This window comes from Diabrotica virgifera, chromosome 1 (genome assembly GCF_917563875.1).
Source record: "Diabrotica virgifera virgifera chromosome 1, PGI_DIABVI_V3a".
NCBI lineage: Eukaryota > Metazoa > Arthropoda > Insecta > Coleoptera > Chrysomelidae > Diabrotica > Diabrotica virgifera.
This window is the reverse complement of record NC_065443.1, coordinates 280,465,481-280,484,734: the sequence shown is the minus strand read 5'-3', so window position 1 is coordinate 280,484,734 and position 19,254 is coordinate 280,465,481.

Sequence of the window (19,254 nt, the reverse complement as noted above, 5' to 3'; positions counted from 1 at the left end):
GAAGCCCTCACAAACCTAGAGATGGGAATCCGAGTGAACGGTGAATACATCAATAATATCCGCTACGCCGATGACACTGTATTACTAGCAACCAGCCTAAATGATCTACAGGACTTACTAGACCGTGTGAGAACTGTGAGCGTAACATACGGACTGAACCTTAATATTAAGAAAACTAAATTCATGGTTGTCAGCCGCGTAAATTTAGATCCCGGGGCACTAATGGCAGATAGCGAAGAGATCCAGAGAGTCGACAGATTCACTTACCTCGGAACTACCCTCAACTCACAATGGGACCACGCTCAAGAGATTAGATCCAGAATTGAAATGGCACGGTCTACATTTATCAAGCTGAGATCCTTGCTGTGCTGCGGTGATCTCAGTTTGGGAACCAAGATGCGAATAGTGAGGTGAGGTGCTACGTTATTCCAGTGCTACTGTATGGAGTTGAAGCCTGGACACTGACGCAAGCCACTGAAAAGCGGATTGAAGCCTTTGAGATGTGGATCTACAGGAGGATACTAAAAATATCTTATGTGGACCATGTCACCAACATTGAGGTCCTACAGCGCATGACAAAAGAAAAAGAAGTGCTTAATTTAGTAAAACAACGTAAGCTTGAGTACCTTGGCCACGTGATGCGGAACGAAGAAAAATATCGAGTTCTTCAACTCGTCATGCAGGGCAAAATATTTGGCAGGAGAGGACCGGGACGCCGTCATATCTCGTGGTTGAAAAACCTCCGACAATGGTTTGGGATAACCTCCGCGGAGCTGTTTCGCAGAGCAGTCAACAAAACAATGATAGCCTTGATGATCGCCAACATCCGGACCGAATAAGGCACTGAAGAAGAAGAAGAGGATACAATCCATTGCTCTCCGTAGTGAGCACAACTTTTTAGGGTTTGCTTACTACGGAGAGCAATGGATTGTATCCTCTTCTTCTTCTTGGAATGGATTGTATCCTCGCTCCGACCCTTGCTCCCTGGTATTTATATTCGTGAATTCTCGCATTTAAAATAATGTATTTATTTTACATAGCGATCGATAATATAGTTTCGATCGCTATGTATACATTATTTTAAATGCGAGAATTCACGAATATAAATACCAGGGAGCAAGGGTACCAGCGAGGATACAATCCATTGCTCTCCGTAGTGAGCAAACCCTTTTCTGAGTACAGTGGAACCCCGATTATCTGTCAGGGCACCGGACCAAGGTTATGACGGATAATCGAAAAGACGGTTAACAGAACATTAAAAAAAATTGAAAATTGATAATACAACTCTCAAATTTTATTTGTATGTTTTGTTTGATAATATAAGGGGAATTTGTGTTCGTGTTAATATTGTCGAATTTGGTTTAAAATATTCTGAAATCTTTGTTTGTTTTATTGATGCTTCACATTTTACAAGGGCTGAATTTCTTAATCGGCGTAAGATCATGCAATCTACTTTATTGGATTCTTCTTGTCAAGAATACCACTCTTTGAATGGTTGCATGTGCGATGCACCTTCTCTAGCTTCTTTAGGCAAATCTTTGTCAGTTGCAAAATCATCATCGACATCGCCACCGTCAAATTCCAAGTTTGTGTCAGCTTCTGAACCTGTTTCGTCAGCCTCTGTTTTGCCATTTCAACGATTTCATCATATGTCAGCAATCGATAGCCGCTTGCGTCCTCATCACAAATTAACAATTGCTGAAGGTCATCTTTAGGCAACGAAAACAAAACAGTTTATTCAGCCATAACTTTATTTATTACCGCATTGTACATTTCAGCGAATTTCTTCTGGCTTATCGCCATGCTAAAAAAAATGAATTGATGACTCAAATTTTTTCTTATGTACCTACTCAGTTTAACTTAAGTATGGACCCTGACGGTTAACAGGGGTGACGGTTAACGGAGAGACGGATAATCGAGGTTCCACTGTACCTATATAATGTATTCAAAGCCAGATTTGTTAAATACGTTAATCGAAACTAGTTTACTGCTACATAATATAAGCAATTGATTAAAACTTTTTATCAGTTTTTGCGGTGGCGTGTGAAAAATAAAGTAAACAAAATAATCTTAACTGCTTCAAAACATGGTTGAACAAATTTAGAACACTTTATTTGAACAGTACGCATCGCATGTTGTTTACCGAGATAATTTATTATGAAAGTTGTTGATAAGCACATTAAATGTGCCAAAAATAATCTCTCTGTATCCATAGTGTTCGAGAAAAACACTTCGGTATGTCGTTTTTAAATATGTAACTTTGATAAATTTATCAAATGGAATTGCTTGTTTTTGTGTAAAAGTAATAAATAAATACACGCCAATATTTAAAATAACTTATTGAGGGACAATAATATACATATTCACATGTTCCAAGGTTTTTTAGGTCCCCTACTTTGTAAAATATTTCCTGGGTCTTCTTTTCTTCATATCTCCCATTATTTCTAAAATCATGTTACTTTACCATTGGTGTTCTGCAATTCTTTCCAAATAATCCAGTCATTGTAACCTTCATTTTTTGTGTTTCTGTTAGGTCTTAATGAGAGCCAAAAAAAATTGGAACAAGACATTATATGAAACTATCGACTTATGTCTGAAAACTTGGAGGTAAGTAACACACTACAAAACTGCAGTTTTAAACATTTCATACAATATAGACAGGTTCAAAATTATAGAATAAATTTACTTTTTCGAGAATAGGCTACTTTGGAGAAAAATCCCGAAATCACTTAGGAGGTTATTCAATTCTCTATTCAGTAATATAAATATTAACATATGGTTCTTTTGATGAGGATTTTTCAGTGCGTCACAAATGATAGAAAAATTTATAACATTTTTGACATTTTTTCTAACATGACATTTTAGTTAAATCTGACAGTTGTCAAATTTTATTTGCAATTGGGCATATAAACAAATCAATTGTCTTTATTGCATTTATAAAATGGTATTTTCTTTGATTTGTATAGTCTTATAAATTTGTAGAGATTATATTCGTAGATATATTCATCATCATCATTCTCTTTGCCTTATCCCTATGCGGGGTCGGCTTCCCTAATTGCATTTCTCCACACAATTCTATCTTGGGCCATATCAATGTTAATCCCCTTTACCAACATGACCTGCCTTATCGTCTCCCCCCAGCTCTTCTTTGGTCTTCCTCTCCTACTCCTTCCAGGAATCTGCACTTCAGCTATTCTTCGTATTGGGTGGTTAACGTCTCGACGTTGAACATGACCAAACCATCTTAACCTATGCTCTCTCATTTTGGCATCAATTGGTGCCACACCTAGACTTCCCCTAATATACTCATTTCTAATTTTATCCTTCTTTGTCACTCCACTCATCCATCTAAGCATTCTCATTTCCGCCACATGCATTCGCTGTTCCTCTTTCTTTTTCACTGCCCAACATTCAGTTCCGTACATCATAGCTGGTCTTATGGCTGTTTTATAGAATTTTCCCTTCAGCTTCATTGGAACTTTTCTGTCACACAACACACCACTCGCTTCTTTCCACTTCATCCATCCAGCCCTAATTCTACTGCATGCATCTCTATCTATTTCTCCATTACTCTGTAATACCGATCCTAGGTACTTAAAACTATTGCTTTTTACAATCATTTCACCATCCAAAGATACCATTTTATTTGTAGTAGCTCCATCTTTAAATGAACATTCCAAATACTCTGTTTTTGTCCTACTAAGTTTTAAACCTTTTTCCTCCAGAGCTTGTCTCCACTGTTCCAGTTTTTGTTCTAAGTCTCTTTCACTATTTCCTACTAACACGACATCATCAGCATACATTAAGCACCATGGAATGTTACCCTGTATTTTCGCTGTTATCTGGTCCAAAACTAATGAGAATAAATACGGACTAAGCACAGAACCTTGATGCAATCCTACTTTCACATGAAATTTATCAGTCTCTCCCACACCTGTCCTAACACTAGTCGTTACTCCCTCATACATATCCCTCACAATCTTTACATATTCACCAGGGACTCCTTTCTTATTGAGTGCCCACCACAGAATCTCTCGAGGAACTCTATCATATGCTTTCTCAAGATCAATGAATACCATATGAGCGTTTGTTTCTTTACTCCTGTATTTTTCCATCAACTGCCTTATAATGAAAATTGCATCTGTTGTTGATCTACCCTGCATAAAGCCAAATTGATTCTCGGATATTTCGGTTTCTTCACGTATCCGTCTATCAATTACTCTTTCCCATATTTTCATGGTGTGGCTAAGCAGTTTTATAGCCCTGTAGTTTGTACATTGTTGTATATCTCCCTTGCTTTTGTAAACAGGTACCAGTATACTGCTTCTCCATTCGTCTGGCATTTGTCCAACTTCCATAATTCTATTAAATAGACCTGCTAGCCACCTTGTTCCTGTCTCTCCCAATGCTCTCCATACTTCCCCAGGAATATCATCTGGTCCTACCGCTTTTCCTTTCTTTATTTTTTGAAGCGCTTGAGCCACTTCCTCGTTGGTTATTTTGGTGACCATTGCTGCTACTGTCTCCGTTGACTCTACAGGCTGTCTGTCAAATTCTTCATTTAATAAGCTGTCAAAGTACTTTCTCCATCTCTTTTTGACATCCCTTTCGTGAACTAGTATTTTATTATTTTCATCTCGGATACATCTAATCTGATTAAAATCTTTTGTTTTCTTTGCTCTCTGTTTGGCTATTTTATATATCTTCGTTTCGCCTTCCCTGGTATCAAGTTGATCGTATAGGTTTGAATACGCTTCTGCTTTAGCTTTTGCTACTGCTACTTTCGCTTCCTTTTTGGCGACCATATAGTTTTGAAGATCTATGTCCGATCTGGTTTCTTGCCACTTTTTATATAATTTTCTCTTCTCTTTTATGTTTCCTTGTACTTCATTTGACCACCACCAAGTCTCTTTATCTTCAAACTTCTTTCCTGACGTTTTCCCAAGTATTTCAATAGCCGTCTCTCTAATAATATTGGCCATTTTTCTCCAAATTGTGTTAGGGCTTCCTTTCATGTTCCAATATATTTTTTCTACTATTCTTTCCCTGAATAGACCTTCCTTCTCATCTTTTAGCATCCACCACTTGATTTTTTGTGGTCCTCTCCGATATTTTTGTTTAGTTTCGCTTTTTACTTCGATGTCCAGAACAAGCAGCTTATGTTGTTGGCTTACTGTCTCACTAACTATTACCTTGCAGTCCTTGCATTCACGTATGTCTTCTTTCCTTATCATGAAGTAGTCTATTTGGGATTGATGTTGTCCACTTTTGTAGGTAATAAGTTGAGTTTCTCTCTTTTTAAAGAATGTGTTAACAATCGCCATATCCAATGCTGTTGCTAATTCTAGCATGTCATCTCCAGCTTCATTTCTAGTTCCAAAGCCTAATCCCCCATGTATTGTTTCATATCCTGTCTTGGCTTGGCCCACATGTGCATTGAAATCACCTCCTATTATAACTTTCTCCTCCGCTGGAATATCACTCAGTATGTCTCCCAATTGATCATAGAAAGCTCTTCTTTCATTCTCACCCAGACCTGTTTGAGGAGCATACACACACACAACATTCAATACTTCTTTATCAATTACAAATTTCACTGACATCATTCTATCACTCGTTCTTACAACATCTACTACGTTATCTTTCATTTCACTATCAGCAATTATACCAACTCCATTTCTAGTGTTACTACTCCCTACATACCACAATTTATATCCATCACCTAGTTCTTTCGCCCTTTGTCCTTTCCACCTAGTTTCTTGAATACAAGCAATTTGAACTCCTCTTCGTTTGAGCGCATCCACTAACTCCAGACTCTTACCTGTAAGACTACCAAGATTCCAAGACCCTATCCTGATTTTTCTAACCTGCAATGGTGTTCCCCCTGAGATAGTCCTCACCCGGAGATCCGAATGGAGGCTCATTTTACTTCCGGAACATTTTACCTCAGGAGATGCCATCATTTCAGTATGTTTTTATTTCGTTTGGAGAAGGTCTTTTCATTATTATGGCCTGAAAAGATTTTTGGATATTTGATGCCTGAATGCCTTTTCTATCAGCACCATACCCTGCCCTGTCCTGCACGTTTAGCCAATACACCACCAATGCAACCAAAGTGCAGTATTACCCCACACCCGCCTGCATTTTTCTGTATAGGCCAGGATCCCTACTGTAAGGACTGTATTCGTAGATATATTATATAATTAATAAATACATTTTTTTCTATTATAGCGCCATCTATCGACAACTAGAATAATCAGCGAACTAGAATAATTACCAAAGTAATCACCGACGTGCCTTTTTTCTGTCATATACAATTTAATGCGTTAGAAAGAAATCGAAAAACTGTGACGCACTGAAAAATGCTCATGAGAAAAAGCATAATTATGTATAAAGGGTGTCCAAAAGAATTTGTCTGTATCAATCAGTTTATAACGTTCTACGCCGTCTTCTGCTTTCCAGTTTCCATTTATCTCGGTCTGTCCAAAGGTTTTCTTCAACTCCCCTCTCCTTTAAATCTTTATCGATTCCTTCACTCCAACTTAATCTCGGTCTACCTTGCTTTCTTCTTCTATGCCGGTGTCCAGTTCAATACTTTCTTTGGTATTCTGTGTTGATTGTGGCCCAAAAGAATTTTTGTTAAATTAAATTAATTGACACAAAAAGAAATATGTATAGCAATACGCTTTAATTACTATTTTTGCTAATTTTATTTTCTTAATTTTTAATAACTTTTCTCAAAACGAAACAACATTAGTCATTTAAAACTCACATGTAATATACACACCATATGCCAACAAGGGCCGTTGATTTTGAGAAACCAAAATGTATCCCTAAACAGATTGTATAAAATTAATGTTTTTTTCAAGGAAACACTAATGGATTACGATGTCAGATCGCCAAACTCTTTATGTCAATTTCTTAAAATACAAAAAGGTTTCTCATCTTTTAAAAGGCAGATGCAGTAATTTATGGCCCTTTCTGGCCATTATCGCAAAACCGCAAAACTAGCTGACATAATAGTTGGTGGTCCGAAAGTCAGTCTCTACACAGTATGCGAACGATGCAGACACACCCTCGCTCGCGCTAACAAACAACCCTCTTTCGAGATATAAGCAAAACACCGCTTGTTTACCCAAAATAAATAAATATATTACTATTAGTTGTTACACTTATTTTTTATTAATTCCGTCAACCACACCACCGGAATAAATGTATGTAAGTTACTTAATTCAAAATACATTTTACAGCTGTCACAAATTTACTGGCGCGGCGTCACTATTATGGCATATATGTCAAAAATCATAATTTAAAAATAAAAATTGACCTGTCTTGGGATTTTTCTCCAAAAGGGCATATTCTCGACAAAAAGAATTTACCTATCCCATAATTTTGAACCTCTCGTTAAAATTATAAATATAGTTTGTATAACAAAAAGTAAAACATAACCCTCGCCTCGTTTCACACATTAAGAATTTTGAACGTGCGATGGTTGAAGTTCCCGATGACATTATCCAATAGTAATAGTGGCTCGAGCAATCATATGGAACCTTTGTCCCTCCACCGAACGTTTCAAGCCATCGCACGTTCAAAATTCTTAGTGTGTGAAACGAGCGTAATCTTACATATCACACATACATTTCACACGACATGGTGTATAGTCTTTTTACTACAAAAGCAAGATTACGTAGGTCAAAATTTCTGACGTAAGAACACTGTCAAAACATTAGAATGTGACTTTTCATCATGGCCACGTGTATGTCATTACTTGTCAGAGTCAGAGATATTTTTCTTATTTTTTTGTTTACTATAACAATAATATCTTTCAATTATTTTTTCTAATTAATGATGTTAATTGGTTTTCATTACTTGCCGAAATATCTTAATTTACAACAATATTATCATAGTGTAGGTATAATCATTAAAATAGATTATGTAATATTTTTAAAACTAAGTACTGCAAACGCTAAAATTCATAAGAAAACTTTCTGATATCCCATTATTTCGTTCTTGTTTAAAATAATCTATTAAAGAAGCATTTTGATTTGGTATATTAATTTATGTTTCTCAATACAAACACAATAGTATAGGTACACAACAATAATTACAATAGTTTTTAAATTAAGCTATCTGTATTTATATGTAGGTTATAAAAACAGTACAGTGTTTTAAAGCTATATTTTGAATCAAATTGTGTACGAAATGAAGTAAAAATGTAGCAACACAGAACTGTCACATCAGTGGCGTACTATTGTCTAATATATTTAAATAAAATTATTATTTTCTGGAGTATTTAACTTAAAGGATTGTTTCATAAAATTTATATTATTAATAATAAAAAATGTTTTTGGTTATTTAATTAATATAATTTTCTTATTATAATACTGTGCTAGAGAAATGTCAATTTTAAAGTTGATGTTTATTTACGTTAATTAACATTACAAATATTTCGGCAAGAAATGAAAACCATTGACATCATTAATTAGAATAAAGAATTAGATATTATTTGTACAATAAACAAAAACAAAGAAAATATCTGACAAGCAATGACATTAACGTGGCCATGATGAAAAGACACATTCTAATGATTTAGCAGTGCTCTGGGCCCGGATTACGTACACTCGATACGCATCGTATCCGCCATGTTTTCCCATAAGGCGCTATAGTAAAACATGGCGGATACGATGCGTATCGAGTGTACGTAATCCGGGCCCTGACGTCAGAAATTTTGACCTACGTAATCTTGCTTTTGTAGTAAAAAAAGACTATACCTACTTTATAGACCGACGAAGTTCAACCAAGATTTTATCCCTTTAGACGAAGCAACGAAGCATTAAACCTAGGAATTTTGTGCAGTAAGATGAATCGTCATGCAACTTTTTGCATTCGATTAGAGAGAGTGTCAGGCAACTTTGTGAACTAAATTCATCTAGGGCAAAAATTTTTGTGCATAAGAAAATGCATTTTAAAAGTGCATCTCGAAGAGGTGAAAATGAAAAATTTAGAACTCGGGCAATATTGATGGAAATGAGTTGAATTTTTATAATCGGGGGTTTTGGGGATCGCTGAGCACGAATTTCATATCGGCGATGGTCTCCAAGGTACCTGGTGCCCAAGGTGGAGCTCGTCGCTTGGAGTTTTATGTTATAATCATTCAAAATCAGTCAATAGCCATTACTCTGAGGGTTTTGGGGGTCGCTGAACAAGAGTTTCATGTGGTCGATGGTCTCTAAGATACCTGGTGCCCAGGGTGGAGTTCCACACTGAGCACCAGGTACCTTGGAGACCATCGCCGACATGAAATTCGTACTCAGCGACCCCCAAAACCCCCAGGGTAATAGTTTTTGGCTGATTTTGGATAATTATAACTAAAAACTCTAGGCGACGAATTCCACCCTGCGCACCAGGTATCTTGGATGCCATCGCCAACATTAAATTCGTGGCCGGCGACCCCAAAAACCCCCGACTAATGGATATTGACTAATTTTTAATGATTATAACATAAAACTCTAGGCGATGAGTTCCACAGTGGGCACCAGGTACCTTGGAGACCATCGCCGATATGAAATTCGTGCTCAGTGATCCCAAAACCCCCGAGTATAAAAATTCAACTCATTTCCGTCAATATTTCCTAAGTTCTAAATTTTTCATTTTCACCTCTTCGAGATGCACTTTTAAAATGCATTTTCTTATGCACAAAAATTTTTGCCGTAGATGAATTTAGTTCACAAAGTTGCCTGACACTCTCTCTAATCGAATGCAAAAAGTTCCATGACGATTCATCTTACTGCACAAAATTCCTAGGTTTTGGGCTTTTTAGTGCTTCGTTGCTTCGTCTACTTATATCTTTGAGAGTACTGAAAGATGAAATCAAGGAGAGTAAAGATTGTGAAAACTGAGGGGTATCCTTGGGAATTTTCCTTGGAAAATTGAATTTTTCTTGGTAAAGAAAATCGCATGTGCTGCAACGATTTTCTCCCTTATGCCATTTTATGAATCGATAGAGGAGTATTGATTATATTTTTAAAAAAAAATGACATAAAGGCTACTGGCACCATAAGGGTGATAATTACGACCTAAACATGTAATATTAATACGTCAGTGTCCGTGATATTCTCCTTCATGCCACTTGAAAAGTTTTCACGATAAGGAACCTGCAAAAAGGCATAACAACAGGTGGTGAAAACGAAAAATTTAGCATTGAAAACGTTATAGAAAATAAGGAAAATTTGATTTTCGGGAAACGCACCCTTGTTTAAATCTAATTACTTTTTTTGTTGTTTCATATGACATTTTCAACATACAAAAACGCATTAAGAGATAAAATCGTTGTTAAACTTCGTATTGAAATTCGACGGTCTATTAGAGCAAATAACAAACAAAAGAATAAGTTAAAGAAAATTGTTATACAGTAAAAACCTCGATATAACGGACTAATTGGGGGGACGGGGAGTCCGTTAAAGCCGAAAGTCCGTTATATAAAAATACTTTTAAAATAAATCAGACTATTTAGAAATGTGTCCTCAATATGCTATAATAAAAAGTTTATTGAAATTATTTGTAAATTACAGCGTTTGGGGTCCACGGGAACCCCGTTGTTATGCAGTGTATCTTGGTAATGGCAGGGTTAAATATGTATAATATTAACAGGACGTTTTTAATTTTTTTACATTTGATCGGATTTTTGTCCGTTATATCCGAAGTCCTTTAAATAGAGGTCCGTTATATCGAGGTTTTACTGTACGTAAAAATAAAAACAAAAAAAGGAGCAATACTTTCTGCTCTTCTTTTTAGTGGGGTAATAGCGTCACGTAGGGTTTGTAAGGGAGCATCCATAAACTACGTCGTTGAAAAGGGGGAGGGGGACTTTGCTTATTACGACGGTATACGACAGGGGGAGAGGGCCATAAGTGCACATCCGACGTCGTTTGAAGTTCACGAATATAAAAAATATACCCTATCACTCACAGCCTTAATAATATTGCTAGCAGTTTTATACAGAATAACAAATAATAAAACATTGTCCTATGTCTTTAAATAAACGCTTCTTTTCAGAACAACGTGTGGAAGCAATAAATATTAAACTGTTCACTTATTTACTGAATACTCTGTGTGAAAAAATTCTAAAAGAATGAATAGAAATAAAATATTCTATTCTGTTTAGTTAGTACATTGTATCTATTTATACTTAATAAAAGAAATGGCATTGAAATCAAAACAAAATAAGTACCAAGATTTATATGATGCAGTTAAGAAAGCATAGGAACTCCGATAAAAGTGTTGTCTTTTGTCCCTATAAAGCTAATATTATTAGTTGTACAGTGAATTGAGAGAGTACGCGGATATTAATGAGCTACATAGTAATACTGATTTTGATACATTCGTAAAATAAACTTTGAGAGCTAACTTTTAAAAATCTAGGAATAACATGGAATTTAAAAAAAATCACTGAAAAGTGGGGCCATGAGTTGCAATTGCGACGTCGGTATGAGGGGAGGGGGTCAACTGCAAACGACGCTTTACGACGGAAGGGGGGAGGGTATTCAAAACTCCAAAATTTTTACAACGTAGTTTATGTATGTTCCCTAATATTACAAAAATTAATATTAAACTCACCCTGCTTCCAGGTTGAACCGCGTCGGTCGTTTTTCTCCAAACCCAGTTCTCGACATCCTCTCTGCTTCTTCTTCAGGATTCCCTAATGAGATAGAAGAGAAAATGGAAAGGAATTAGAAGAAGGGTAGGCGAAAAATAGGAATCACTGAAAAAATTGAAGGATAAAGCCTGTTGTATACGTTCTTGTATTAAATAGCCCAGTAAATGAACGGGAAATTCGACGATACCGTGTAATTTTCAGGGGCAACTCCGAATTGCATGAAAATTTGGATTTAGGTTCTACTTACCCTCCACTTCAAAGTTGAAATTGTGCCGTTGGTTGCTTTTACTTGGGGGGTGACAGTCACCCTTTCAAGGGGGTGAAAAAACATACGTTCAAGATAAGACCTGAGGTGGATAAATTGACTGATTTTAAGCAACTTTTGTTCTATAGAGTTTTTTAATTAAGTCAATATTAGAGTTATTTGCCATTGAAAATGTTGATTTTTCGACAAAAAAACTACGTTTTCAGACGGTTTTTCGCAAATAACTCACAAAGTAAATATTTTATCGAAAAAAAAAAGCCATAACAAAAGTGTAGCTTATAAAAAACCCAAAAAAATGGTGTATCAGTAAAGTCTATCAATCAAATAAAAACAAAGTTGTAGCTGATGAAAAATACGTTCTTATTGGTCTAATTCCAAATCGAATATTTCAAGGTGAAATCACCGAAAAATTAAGCACTTTTCGGGAAAAACCCATTTAAAATTTTTTAAAGTGTTTATAAAAAGCTTTGTTTTAATTGTTAACAAAAGTTTTAGCATTAAAAATAAGCGAGTTACGCTCAAAATAAAGTTGGCCCTCTTTTTTTTTGTAAAAAATCATGAAAATCTCGCCGTGTTTAGCTCCCCAAATGAAATTAATCGCTACCGCTTTACAAACAATTTACTTACCTCTAACCTCTAACAAGAGGTGAAATCGTCGATAAGAGTGCTGGCTGCACTCTCTGATCTGAGTGAAAATTAAGACAGTTTTGGTTTCGCACCGCAACTGAATGAATAAAAATGGTATACATTTTTATTTTTATATTAGTATTACTCCTATAGAGTAACTAGGTCCATTTTCCGTTGGAAATTTACCACGCTGCAGACGGGGGTTGTGAATTGCATAGTGTAGAATTCCTTCCCTTTAGTCTTCACTGCAGCATCCATTTGGCTTGCATATTGTAGAAGCCTTGGAGGTTGTCACCAGGAAATGGGCCAATAAAGTTTTTTAATTAAAAATCTTTTAAAAATATTTAATTTACAAATATTTTTATTAGGTTGAAAAACTTAGTCTTTTATTTAGCAGATGCCGCTAGGCACCTACTACCATCTCGTCAGTTGCGGTGGGAGATGATATGTCGAAGATTTTTACCTGGGCCAGAGAAATGCAGCCTATGCAGTCTCTGATGAACCTCTAACAAGAGGTGAAATCGTCGATAAGAGTGCTGGCTGCACTCTGTGATCTGAGTGAAAATTAAGACAGTTTTGGTTTCGCACCGCAACTGAATGAATAAAAATGGTATACATTTTTATTTTTATATTAGTATTACTCCTATAGAGTAACTAGGTCCATTTTCCGTTGGAACTTTACCACGCTGCAGACGGGGGTTGTGAATTGCATAGTGTAGAATTCCTTCCCTTTAGTCTTCACTGCAGCATCCATTTGGCTTGCATATTGTAGAAGCCTTGGAGGTTGTCACCAGGAAATGGGCCAATAAAGTTTTTTAATTAAAAATCTTTTAAAAATATTTAATTTACAAATATTTTTATTAGGTTGAAAAACTTAGTCTTTTATTTAGCAGATGCCGCTAGGCACCTACTACCATCTCGTCAGTTGCGGTGGGAGATGATATGTCGAAGATTTTTACCTGGGCCAGAGAAATGCAGCCTATGCAGTCTCTGATGAACCTCTAACAAGAGGTGAAATCGTCGATAAGAGTGCTGGCTGCACTCTCTGATCTGAGTGAAAATTAAGACAGTTTTGGTTTCGCACCGCAACTGAATGAATAAAAATGGTATACATTTTTATTTTTATATTAGTATTACTCCTATAGAGTAACTAGGTCCATTTTCCGTTGTAACTTTACCACGCTGCAGACGGGGGTTGTGAATTGCATAGTGTAGAATTCCTTCCCTTTAGTCTTCACTGCAGCATCCATTTGGCTTGCATATTGTAGAAGCCTTGGAGGTTGTCACCAGGAAATGGGCCAATAAAGTTTTTCAATTAAAAATCTTTTAAAAATATTTAATTTACAAATATTTTTATTAGGTTGAAAAACTTAGTCTTTGAAACTTTATTGTTTATTTACGAAGCATAACCTAAACAATTTACGTAAAAAGTGAAATTATGTATAGTTCATATAATTAGCTACAATCTGTAAAAGTTTCAAATTTTTACATTGTAAAAAACAAGAGAATTTAAGCATTTTCCATTAAAATCGTTTTTTATTATTTTAATTTAAACAATTAATAAATATAAAAAAATGTTATTGACTATTCGTGTATTGTTCCCACGAATGCATATGTCTGCAAATTTTCATTCATTTCAATTCATTCATTTTATACAAATTTCAATTAAAAAATTTGTGGGGTAATACCCCGGGAAAAAAGGGAAAGAAAATGAAGAATGATGGGAGAAAATAGGAATCAACGAAGAGATAGAAGGGTAAAGAAGGTTATATACATCCTTTTATTAAATAATTATGACACATGTTGATATTTTATTGTTACGAGCTTTGTTTATACGAATTCCAATTTAAAAATTTGTGGGGCAACACCCCGGGTAAAAAAAGGAAGAGAAAAGGAAGAAGGATATTAGGAAAATAGCAATGAATGAAGTGGTCGAAGATAAAGTAGGATATACACCTTTTTATATTAAATAATTAATGACACCAGTTAAAAGTTTGTTGTTACAAGCTTTTTTATACAAATTCCAAATTAAAAATTTGTGGAGTAATACCCCGGGAGAAAAGGGAAAGAAAATGAAGAATGATGGGAGAAAAATAGGGACCAATGAAGAGGTTGAAGGGTAAAGAAGGTTTTATACGTAGTGTATTAAATAATTATAACACCTATTTATTTTTGTTGTTACGAGCTTTTTATACGAATTCCAATTGAAATATTTGTGGGGTAAAGCCCCTAGGAAAAAGAAAATGAAGAAGGATGGGAGGAAAACAGGAATCAATGAAGTGGTTGAAGATAAAGTAGGATATACACCTTTTTATATTAAATAATTAATGGTAAGTACCTGTTAAAAGTTTGTTGTTATGAGCATTTTTATACAAATTCCAATTTAAAAATTTGTGGGGTAATACCCCGGGAGAAAAGGGAAAGAAAAAGAAGAATGATGGCAGAAAAATAGGGATCAATGAAGAGGTTGAAGGATAAAAAAGGTTTTATACGTTGGTTGTTAAAGAGGGGGTATGGTTTGAAATCAACATATCAAGCAGATTTTTGTGAATTTTTTTCGAAACTATGGTAGAATTATTTTATTTTTAAATTAAATAAACACATTAAGTACAATTCAAAGAATATTTAAGAAAAAACTCAATCCAAAATATTGAAAAATAAGCCATTGGCGACAAATTTTGGCAGACAGCTAAAAAAAATGGATTTTGCGGTGGACATCAGAACTCATCACTGGATTATACGAAACAAAAAATTCAAAAAGATTTTATTAGCTTATGAGTTTCACGAGGTAGCAACATCGAGTTTTTTTATTTTTAATGATTTTTGAATTTTTGGTATCACTCAAAATTCAAAAATACGAAATTTTTGATAAAAATTTTGTGAAAACCAACAGATTTAATATTGTTGAACAAAAAATAAGCACAAAACGAAAAATATCTCGACGTTGTTACCTCACGAAATGACTAAAGAAAATCTGTGCAAAATATCAGTTAAATCGGCCGAGTAGTTTTTCAGTTACCATGTCCACCGCATTTGAAAAAGCAATTTTGAGAAAAATGCGTTTAAAGTTTTGACAACTGCATCTTCATCTTCTTATTTGTCTGCCAAATCGTAAAGTGATGAACATTGGAATATGTTTTTTAAATTGGGGAGTAATCTACAAAAGAGAAGGCGAACAGTTGTTTAACGTTTCTCACTACGCTCCGGCGTGCTGGCGCGAAGCCGCGGCAAAGCGAGTCGAAGGTAGGGATATTCAACACCCTGTATCTCTGGTAATTTTACTCCGATTATTTTGAAATTTTCAGAGAGTATTCTTGAAAGTATGCACTTTTATTTGAAATAATAAAAAAATTTAAATATTTCAAACCATACTCCCTCCTTAAATAATTATGACACCTGTTTATTTTTGTTGTTACAAGCTTTTTATACGAATTCCAATTGAAATATTTGTGGGGTAAAGCCCCGGGGAAAAAGAAAATGAAGAAGGATGGGAGGAAAACAGGAATCAATGAAGTGGTTGAAGATAAAATAGAATATACGCCTTTTTATATTAAATAATGAATGACATCTGTTAAAAGTTTGCTGTTACAAGCTATTTTATACAAATTCCAATTTAAAAATTTGTGGGGTAATACCCCGGGAGAAAAGGGAAAGAAAATGAAGAATGATGGGAGAAAATAGGTATCAACGAAGAGGTTGAAGAGTAGAGGTTTTATACGTTGTGTATTAAATAATTATGACAACTGTTTATTTTTGTTGTTACGAACTTTTTATACGAATTCCAATTGAAATATTTGTGGGGTAATGCCCCGAGAAAAAAGAAAGGAAGAAGAATGGAAGGAAAACAGGAATCAATGAAGTGGTTGAAGATAAAGTAGGTTATATACCTTCTTGTAATAAATAATTAATTACACCTGTTAAAAGTTTGTTGTTATGAGCTTTTTATACTAAGAATTCCAATTTAAAAATGTGTGGGGTATTACCCCGGAAGAAAAGGGAAGGAAAAGGAAGAAGGACGGGATAAAATAGGAATCAATGAAGAGGTCGAAGGGTAGATAGGTTTTATACGTTTTTGTATTAAATAATAATTATGACACCTTTTGACATTTTGGTGTTATGAGCTTTTTATACGAATACCAATTGAAATATTGATGAGGTAAAGCCCCGGGAAAAGAAAAGGAAGGAAGAAGGATGGGAAGAAAAAGGAATAAATGAAGTGGTCGAAGATCAAGTAAGTTATATACCTACTTGTATTAAATAATTAATAACACCTGTTAAAAGTTTGTTGAGCTTTTTATACGAATTCCAATTTAAAAATTTGTGGGGTAAAACCCCGGGAGAAAAGGGAAAGAAAAGGAAAAAGGATGGGATAAAATAGGAATCAATGACGAGGTCGAAGGGTAAAGTAGGTTATATACGATATTGTGTTAAATAATTATTACACCTGTTGATTTTTGTTGTTACGAGCTTTTTATACGAATTCCAATTGAAAAATTTGTGGGGCAAAGCCCCGGGAAAGGAAAAGGAAGGAAGCAGGATATAGGGTAGGAGAAAGAAGGGAATAGGATGTAATTTTACACAAAAATCATAAAACTACTATTGCCAGTAAGTAAACAAACAAAAAATAACAAACAAGTCGATGGTTCGAAAAATAAGTAGATCTTACAATACATTTAGGATGGTAAGTGTACAGCGAAAAAGAAGCGATTTAGCGGTTAATATCAATAATAATCCATTTCTTTTTCAATGTATACTCATAACAGACTTATAATAATACTAAAAAAATGTTTCAACATGTGGAAACATCTTCAATCTTACACAATAAAACCTTTACCGACTTGTTCGCTACTTTTTCTAGATAAATAAAGATTTTGCCAAGAACGAAGGAATGTCAGCGTTGAATTTGTGTAAAGGTACAGGGATAGGATCAAGGTATCACAGATTTCAAGGTGAAGATGATAGGTACGTATATTGCAAATGCACGAGAAGTAAAAACTACTCAAAAAAATTTCAGTGAACATCAATGAGATCGCGAGATTCCAAACTAAACAACTATACAGTAAACATATATAATAATTAGAGATCCTACAGAGGCCGAACAAAAATTAGAAAAATAAAATATGACTGTTAACTATATACTCTGATACAATTTGTTTTTTAATAAAAAGAAAAAAAATAATAATAATAAAACCGAAATATGGCAGAATCTCTAACACTCTTTTTTAAAACTAGAAATCACCAAGTAGTTATAGTAATATTGCACATCATTGCAAATTGTGACATTTCCAAACAAAATCATTGAAAAAATCTTCAAAAACTGAATCTATTTTTAAGATTTTTACTCAAGTGGATGCTTATATGATCAAAGAAAGGTTTTGAGTCGATATTTTACTTAAAATATTGCTTTTTCTATTTTTTTATAGTGCGAAAATATCCTGAGTCGTTTTCAATGTTACCATGTTATTATAAAAAAAATACGTTCGTTTTTAAAATTATAAAGTATTTTATGCAATCCAAAACTAGAAAAATCTGATAAGTTGATAAATAAAATTGTAGTTATAAACGTCATACGTTTTGTTATTTTTCTTCAAACGATTATTTTATTCCAATTTACATTGCTTTTATTCATTTGTTAACCTTGTGTTTTGTTTCACAATTTTTTTCAAAAATAGAGCTAACCTTTTTTGTCAATAAAATATTTTGTTTAATCATTATTCTTCAAAATGAAAATAAAAGACAGTTAATATTTCATTTTGTTTCAGAGGTAGACCATCATCCTCTTACGTACGTTTCGCTCTTTTGAGCTCTTCAGAGAGGCCTATGGTCTTCTCTGGTAGAAGTAGAAGTCTTTAGATTTTCGGATCTAAAACTTCCAATTGTTTCATTATTTTTCAATTTAAATTTTCAATTATTTCAGTTCAATTCTCATTTACTCTTTATATACCCCCGTAGTCCTGTCGCCAAGGGGGGTACAACGGCCTCCTGTATTCAGATGGACTTACCCAAGTTTTTTTTTATGTATTTTGACCTGTAGAACACGAATTTTTTGGGTAACAGTTGATCCGGATGTCGATAAGATTGTTATAAACCAAGAAGTTGAGGAATCACATAACAGCGATTTCTCGCAAAACAAAACATTTTTTTGTATTTTTTGGGCCATTCTAACCAAAAAATGTTCCTACAAATTTTTTCTTAGGATGCATAGTTTTTGAGATAAACGCGGTTGAACTTTCAAAAAATCGAAAAATTGCAATTTTTGAACCCGAATAACTTTTGATTAAAAAATAAAATAGCAATTCTGCTTACCGCCTTTAAAAGTTTAAGTAAAATTTTATCTGTTTTGAATATTTGCATTGCTAAAAAATTATTTTTTGATTGTTAAAAAAAGCTATAAACACATAGTGTTTCCCGTGCCTAATACATGCGTTTTAATGCATGCTACGTAGAAATAGCGCAGCTTGCACTTTTACCTCCTCTACCTACTCATTCGATTTTAAATGAGAAATCATTGAAAACATCACTCAAGCACTAGGTGTTTATAGCTTTGTTTTAACAATAAAATAATAAATTTTTAGCAATACAAATAATTAAAACCGATATAATTTGACTTGAACTTTCAAATGCGGTAAGCAGAATTGCTATTTTATTTTTTAATCAAGTTATTCGGGTTCAAAAATTGCAATTTTTCGATTTTTTGAAAGTTCAA